The sequence below is a fragment of the Triturus cristatus genome, chromosome 4_1 (assembly GCF_964204655.1).
Source record: "Triturus cristatus chromosome 4_1, aTriCri1.1, whole genome shotgun sequence".
NCBI classification, from domain to species: domain Eukaryota; kingdom Metazoa; phylum Chordata; class Amphibia; order Caudata; family Salamandridae; genus Triturus; species Triturus cristatus.
This window is the reverse complement of record NC_140585.1, coordinates 1,215,829,224-1,215,837,865: the sequence shown is the minus strand read 5'-3', so window position 1 is coordinate 1,215,837,865 and position 8,642 is coordinate 1,215,829,224. Positions and strand designations below refer to the sequence as shown.

General features: G+C 39.4%; 1 long non-coding RNA gene across 1 annotated transcript; it reads right to left on the bottom strand.

The window, feature by feature from the left end:
• Positions 1 to 5,292: 5,292 nt before the first annotated feature.
• LOC146856430 (uncharacterized) lies at positions 5,293 to 8,363 on the bottom strand. The gene is made up of 3 exons (XR_014980949.1): positions 7,526 to 8,363; positions 6,612 to 7,185; positions 5,293 to 5,918 (listed from the first exon to the last, which is right to left on the bottom strand). It is a non-coding gene; the product is annotated as an uncharacterized LOC146856430 (long non-coding RNA).
• Between the last annotated feature and the right edge of the window lie 279 nt (positions 8,364 to 8,642).

Below are 8,642 nucleotides of genomic sequence, written 5' to 3'. Positions count from 1 at the left end.
GACATCTTGTCTGATTCGTATTTCACTTTGACTTTGTTTTTATTTTTTTTCCAGGGATATCCTCGGGCCTGCCGTTCCCGTGCAGCATCGTGCATAAAGTGCTTTACTCTGTAGGTATAATTCGGTTGGCGGGTCTTAGGTAAGGCATCTAAAGGTAAGTTTCTTTACTTATTTTCACTATTTGCCTGTATTTATAATGTCTAGTATTCTTGGAGTAGGTTTTAGCTTTACCGCGCATTTGCGTTGAATTTCCTTTGAAAACACCTTGGTACGCTGTCAGACAGGTTGGAGCCGCGTTTCCTTTTACTGCATCGCTATCTGTTCCATGCATGCTTTCACATTCAATTCACACGGAATTCACACCTCCTCACTAACAATAGCACACACTCTCAGGCAGACATTCCTTTCATCCTCCCAAGGAAGCCCCCCACCCAAACATTAGCATACGGCTAGACACCAACATTTCACACACGCGCTGTTCGTAAACAAGTGTTACTTCTCTATTGTTATTCATTTAAAGTAACTCCCCTTTCCTTCGGTTTTATTGTACTTAAACTCGAAGAGCAGCCATTCAAAAACATTTCTTGGGTCAAAGTCATCCGGTACGAGCTTCACTATCTCAATTGCTAAAAGGTAAGCAACTTCAATTGTATTGCCGTTTTAAAAATAAACGCATTGAACGTTTTCTATCGTGTTTCTCTAATGTCAAGTGCAGTTGTTTTACGATGTTAACCTTTGCAAACATGTTATGCGCTTTTTAGTTAACGAAGTTCGCTTGGTATCTTGATGCCTTTAATTTTCCAAGCAGCGCTTTTTGTAATTTGCAACGAAATAATTTGCTAGCATATATTGGGCAGAATTTAGAAGGGACACGCACGCACACCACATTACCTTGCTGTTTTTGCTTTCGCCGCTATTACTATATACATTACGGTACCGCTTCGCCATCGTTTGGTATCTTGCTGCCTTTAATTTTCAAAGCCGCGATTACTTTCTTTTAAAACGAAATCACTTGCTAACAAATATTTGACAGAATTTAGGAGGGGCACGCACGCACACCACATTACCTTGCTGGTTCTTGTGTTCGCCGCTATTACTATATACATTACGGTACCGCTTTGCTATCGTTTCCCGTGTATTGCATACTTAGTGAAGCGCTCTCTGCATAATAGACTTTCCCCTGGTTTGCATTTCAGACTTGCTACTGTTGTCAGGGATCGTACAATTATTTGCTAAAACACAACTTAGAATGCCTTTTGCTTTCGAATCGCTGTTTACCTTTTGGATTTCATTTTAATTAACTCCCCTTTATTTCTGTTTCCCTGGACCTGAACTGGAAGAGCAGCCATTCTAGACATTTCGTGGGTCAACGTAATCCACTATACATTGCGAGCTGAACTATCTCTGGTGCAAAAAGGTACGTAATTTCTAACATAGCAATTGGGATACGCTTGTGCATTGCCATTTTTTTAAATAAATGCCTCGAATTTCTAGAAAAGTGTTTATCGCATTTGTAGTATAGTTGCTTTACAGCTTGCATCTTTGCCAACTTGTTTTGCTTTATAATTATGGGAATTAGTTTGGTGTCTTGCAAGCGTTACGTTTAGATGCCGCCATTTTTTTACCTTTGATCCGAACTGCTTGCCTAACATAGTAGTCCTACTTTTAAAGGAAACCGCGCGCGCAGTACATTGACTTGCTGCCTTTGCTTTCACCGCTAATACTAGCCTCATTACGGTAACACTTTGCTTTCGTTTACCGTGAATTTCATCCTTACTGAAGCACTCTCTATATAAGATACTTTAGCCTCGCTTGCATTACAAACTTGCTACTGTTGCAAGTGATCTACAATTATACGCTAATATAGAAATTTATCAGCCTTTGAATTTTAATGTGCTTGCTACTGTTCGTTACATGTGTTATAATTGTTTCACTTTTGTTGCCAAAATGTGTTTCGTGATGCTAAACGTTTCTGTCAAGTGTCTTGTTGCGCATGTCTACTTTTGTATCTCACTTTTTGCCTACGATTGCAGTTATGGTGCGCGCATTCAATAGATTTGCCTTCATTTCTATTCGTCATGCTTTACATTGGAATACATTTACCATCTTCCTTTTTGGGGTTCTTTGCATATGCTTTCAGGCTACATTGTTTACTTATATGTTCCATCTAAAACGCGTATTTATCTTATTGACTCTGTGAGGCTTCTATGCTAATTTATCCAACTGAAACAAGTGTGTCATGAGGGGGCCAAAAGGGGGTGGGGGGTTATCCTTATACTAGCAGTGGCATTTTAATATGTGATGTTCGTTATCCTATTGGGGAAGTTGGAGGGGTTTCACAACTTACGCTTGCGGGACTAGGTATCCTTTTTAAAATAATTTCATTTATTCTCATTGGTTACTTAATATCATTGTTTGCTGTACAGACTCACTTGCTAACAAATATTTGACAGAATTTAGGAGGGGCACGCATGCACACCACATTACCTTGCTGGTTCTTGTGTTCGCCGCTATTACTATATACATTACGGTACCGCTTTGCTATCGTTTCCCGTGTATTGCATACTTAGTGAAGCGCTCTCTGCATAATAGACTTTCCCCTGGTTTGCATTTCATACTTGCTACTGTTGTCAGGGATCGTACAATTATTTGCTAAAACACAACTTAGAATGCCTTTTGCTTTCGAATCGCTGTTTACCTTTTGGATTTCATTTTAATTAACTCCCCTTTATTTCTCTTTTCCTGGACCTGAACTGGAAGAGCAGTCATTCTAGACATTTCGTGGGTCAACGTAATCCACTATACATTGCCAGCTGAACTATCTCTGTTGCAAAAAGGTACGTAACTTCTAACATAGCAATTGGGATACGCTTGTGCATTCCCATTTTTTTAAATAAATGCCTCGAATTTCTAGAAAAGTGTTTATCGCATTTGTAGTATAGTTGCTTTACAGCTTGCATCTTTGCCAACTTGTTTTGCTTTATAATTATGGGAATTAGTTTGGTGTCTTGCAAGCGTTACGTTTAGATGCCGCCATTTTTTTACCTTTGATCCGAACTGCTTGCCTAACATATTAGTCCTACTTTTAAAGGAAACCGCGCGCGCAGTACATTGACTTGCTGCTTTTGCTTTCACCGCTAATACTAACCTCATTACGGTAACACTTTGCTTTCGTTTGCCGTGTATTTCATCCTTACTGAAGCACTCTCTGCATAATAATACTTTAGCCTCGCTTGCATTACAAACTTGCTACTGTTGCCAGTGATCTACAATTATACGCTAATATACAAATTTATCAGCCTTTGAATTTAAATGCGCTTGCTACTGTTCGTTACATGTGTTACAATTGTTTCACTGTTGTTGCCAAAATGTGTGATGCTAAACGTTTCTGTCAAGTGTCTTGTTGCGCATGTCTACTTTTGTATCTCACTTTTTGCCTACGATTGCATTTATGGTGCGCGCATTCAATAGATTTTTACTTCATTTCTATTCGTCATGCTTTACATTTGAATACATTTACCATCTTCCATTTTGGGGTTCTTTGCTTATGCTTTCAGGTTACATTGTTTACTTATATGTTCCATCTAAAACGCGTATTTACCTTATTGACTCTGTGAGGCTTCTATGCTAATTTATCCAACTGAAACAAGTGTGTGATGACGGGGCCAAAGGGGGGGGGGGTTATCCTTATACTAGCAGTGGCATTTTAATGTGTGATGTTCGTTATCCTATTGGGGGAGTTGGAGGGGTTTCACAACTTACGCTTGCGGGACTAGGTATCCTTTTTAAAATAATTTCATTGATTCTCATTGGTTACTTAATTTCATTGTTTGCTGTACAGACATTGCCCTTGATGTATGTATTACCCGCAGTAATGCAGAGATTACTGCGCAATTGTTTTTTTGCAATCACGCTTCGCAATACAATGCATTTTTTCATTCTGAACGTATGCTTTATAGCTAAGAAATGTGATGTACTGCTTGGCAATTAAGTGCTGCATTGACAGTTTTTTGCATACTGCATATATATGCTCCATACCGCGCAGCCTGAAACTTTTAGTGCAACAAAGTAGCACATCTTGTGAAGAGAGTAGCCAGGATGCTAAAAGTCAAATCACACAAGGCATAGGGCTGTGAAAACACAATATGTATAATTAAAGCTACTGCAATTATGCAATCGGTTTTAGCAATCCCATTTGCATACTGCTTTTTACTAGCAGCTCACATAAGTGTATGCCAATCTCGAGTCTTAAGGGTATACTAACTACCTTTTTTGGGTGCTCTCATTGCTAATGCAGGGAGAAAAGGAGTCCAGCCATTCCTTTTAGCAACTCCAATAAGCCTACTTTCCACTAGGACACAGTAAGTTATTCCGCATATTACACTGCTAACAAAGATGCCATTTTTATGTTAGCCCTCTTATTCTGCAAGACACTCCTAGCGGTCTATAAACACTACACTAAACATTCTTCTATACTTTATAACCTACATCTAGTATCTTACACACTATATCACCCAGGTATGCTACGTACTCTGTACTACATACTCTTTCAAACATAATTTCTTACATGCATTTGCATTAATATGCGCTCTGTAATATGCACTCTTCCTTATGTGCACTCTATGCCATGCATAGGCTATACTAAGCATACTCTGGACTATACACTCTCTTTATTACGCACTCTTTTTGCTATGCACACTCCATACCAATCACAAAATGCAACACATTTCCTATCCTAAGCCTCTCTTACACCCTATTTCCAACACTCTTTATTACCGGCTTAACTATACTCTTTCACACACACTCCTCCTCATCCACTTTACACCATGCATTCTCCGTTACACATTCCATACCATGCTCTCTTTTGCCCACTTTCTCTTTGATGCTCCCTTCCATCCACTCTCTACATACACTCCACTGCTTGTGTGACTTAGCGTGTGTAACTTAGCGCATGTAACTTAGCGCGTGTAACTTAGCGCGTGTAACTTAGCACGTGTGACATTATGTTGCACGCGCTCTGTTGCACGCGCTCTGTTGCACGCGCTCTGTTGCACGCGCTCTGTCACACGCTCTCTCACGCACTGAATTTACATACTCTTTACCATACTACCTGTTGTACACATTTTTATGTACATCTCCTCAACATGCACCACAGCTAATGCTTACATCTCTACTGCCTTTATCTTCACTACTACCCTTTATTATTTGTACACTACATACATTACTCTTACTCCTCTCGCTACTCCTTTATGTATACTACACACTGCCTCTTCTTTATTCTCCTCTTTGTTTCCCTTGCTTTTTCATACTTTCAACCTATAAGTTGACAATAGCTGATGATGAGAAAGTGAGCATGCAGGTGAGAACCAATCTGCAAACTCCAATGGTGTTACTTACGTGAGGCTCTGTCAACTTTTTCTGCAAGTTTTTCCTTTTCCTATCCCTGTTTTTAGCAGTAATAGCGCACACTCCCCAGCATGCATTTTACACCATGCATTCTCCAAAACACACTCCACACCACACACTTTTTAGCGCACATTCTCATTCACACTCTCTTCCATCCACTCTCTACAGCACACTCATTGGGTGACTTAGCGCGTGTAACTTAGCGAGTGTAACTTAGCGCGTGTAACTTAGCACGTGTAACTTAGCACGTGTGACATTATGTTGCACGCGCTCTGTTGCACGCACTCTGTGGCACGCGCTCTGTTGCGCGCGCTCTGTTGCGCACGCTATGTTGTGAACGCTCTGTTGCGCACGCTCTGTCACACGCTCTCACGCACTATGATTTTACATACTCTTTACCATACTACCTGTTGTACACATTTTTATGTACATCTCCTCAGCATACACCACAGCTAATGCTTACATCTCTACTGCCTTTATTATCCTCACTACTATCCTTTATTATTTGTACACTACATACATTACTCCTCTCGCTACTCCTTTATGTATACAACACACTGCCTCTTCTTTATTCTCCTCTTTGTTTTCCTTGCTTTTTCATACTTTCAACCTATAAGTTGACAATAGCTGATGATGAGAAAGTGAGCATGCAGGTGAGAACCAATCTGCAAACTCCAATGGTGTTACTTACGTGAGGCTCTGTCAACTTTTTCTCCAAATTTTTCCTTTTCCTATCCCTGTTTTCAACAGTAATAGCACATACTCCCCACCATGCATTTTACACCGTGCATTCTCTTAAACACATTCCACACCTCACACTCTTTAGCGCACATTCTCATTCGCACTCTCTTATATCCTCTCTGTACAGCACACTCATTGTGTGACTTGACACATGTGGCTTAGCGCGTGTAACTTAGCACGTGTAACTTAGCACATGTAACTTAGCGCGTATAACGTAGCGCGTGTGACATTATGTTGCACGCGCTCTGTTGCAAGCGCTCTGTTGCACGCGCTTTGTTGCACGCGCTCTGTTGCCCGCGCTTTGCTGCACGCAGTCTGTCAAACACTCTCTGTTACACACTCTCTCACGCACTATGATTTTACATACTCTTTACCATACTACCTGTTGTACACATTTTTATGTACATCTCCTCAACATGCACCACAACTAATGCTTACATCTCTATTGCCTTTATTATCCTCACTACATACATTACTCTTACTCCTCTCGCAACTCCTTTATGTATACTACATACTGCCTCTTCTTTATTCTCCTCTTTGTTTCACTTGATTTTTCATACTTTGAACCTATAAGTTGACAATAACAGATGATGAGAAAGTGAGCATGCAGGTGAGAATCAATCTGCAAACTCCAATGCATTACTTACGTGAGGCACTGTCAACTTTTTGGGTAAATTTTTTCCTTTTCCTATCTCTGTTTTCAACAGTAATAGCACACACTCCCCACTATGCATTTTACACCATGCATTCTCCATGACACATTCTGTACCACACACTCTTTAGCGCACATTCTCATTCACACTCTCTTCCATCTACTCTCTACAGCACACACATTGTGTGACTTGACACATGTGGCTTGGCGCGTGTTACTTAGCTCGTGTGACTTAGTCCCTGTGACTTAGCACATGTACCCTAGCGCATGCGCCATTATGTTGCATACTTCCATGCTGCATACTACCATGGAATGAATTACGTGAAGCACTGCCAACTTTTCTCGCCTTTTTTTAGGTACCGTACTGTTTCTCTTTGTTCAGACTACTATTTCAGCCCTGCACCTTGCTGTTGTCCCCCGGGTAAAGAAAGCGCGCCTCGGAGGCCGCTCTTTTGGACTGCTGGCTTCTCAGCTGTGGAACTCTTTACCACTGGCCCTGCGGGGAGCCACCAGCCTACTAGCTTTTAGGAAAGGCCTTAAAACTTGGCTGTTCACTCAGTAGCCGGTCCTCCGTGAATCTCTGGCCCATTCTTCTGTTGTTTTATCTGGTGGTATGTTTTTTATGTTGCAGTATTGTCTCTTTCTCCATTAAAGCGCCGGGACACTCTTTTAGAGTAGCCGTGCGCTATAGAAATAAATAAATAACATAACATAACATAACATAACATTTCAATATTTTACTCTGAAAACAACACTCTACTACTCTTTTCTTGACATTCTGCTACACATTCTCGATGTACACTTTATTGGCTACACATTATCTACACTATACTACATTTCCCAACACTTTTTCTAGCATACTCTACAGAAAACTTACACTACAAACCATCTACGTATTATTACATCTGTATTACTCTTTTGAATAAAATTTCTAAGTATGTTTTTCTTTTATTACATCCACCAACTTTATAAACCTCTACTAAGCAATGTTTACTACATACTTAACTATGTATACTATAATACACTCTATGCAAAACTTTTCTCAGTACTAAATCTGACATTACTACAAATGCTTTCCTAATTTCGTTTGACAATTTACTGTATATTAATATGCTAAGTCACCATTAATACTTGTTTTTATTCTTCCATAGATAACTGTGAGAAGTTGCTCATTCCTTTTCAAGACATCAAGGTGAAAGTATCTTAATTTATTGTTGACACATCAGCCTATGCTGAAAACAAATTAGTAGGGATCATTAGAATATATATATATATATGTATATATATATATACTTTTGGAAACATACTCATTGTTTTGGGCATGCATAACCTCGATTTTCTATAGCTATAGGCTGATTATAAAGTCTAGTGCTTGCAAATCCGTAAATATCATTCACAGGCTATTTAATAAACACTGAGCTTTGCTTAAAGCAGACCATTCGTGGAAACACTACAAACGTATATAAACACACACCCAATGCGTGCATAGAAAACACTTCTATTCATTTGAAAATCCTATGCATATAGCATAAATTGACTACGGTATACATCTAACCTATTTTACACAAATCAGTTGGCTGAACAGCATCTGTTTTTTACTTACTATTATTAGCAGCACAAGGAAAGTTGCATAAGACTTGTCTACCTACACAACTAAATAGTAAATACTCAGAAGAGTTTGAAGGTGTATATAAATATTAATATATGCTAGTTAGCATTATACTTGTATATAATCATAAAGATATATAGTCGATACAAGATACTTACAACACTAAAATACAGCATAAAGAGAACACTACAATACAGACATATAATAGGTAGTTTAGGGCTGGCAGTTTATTTG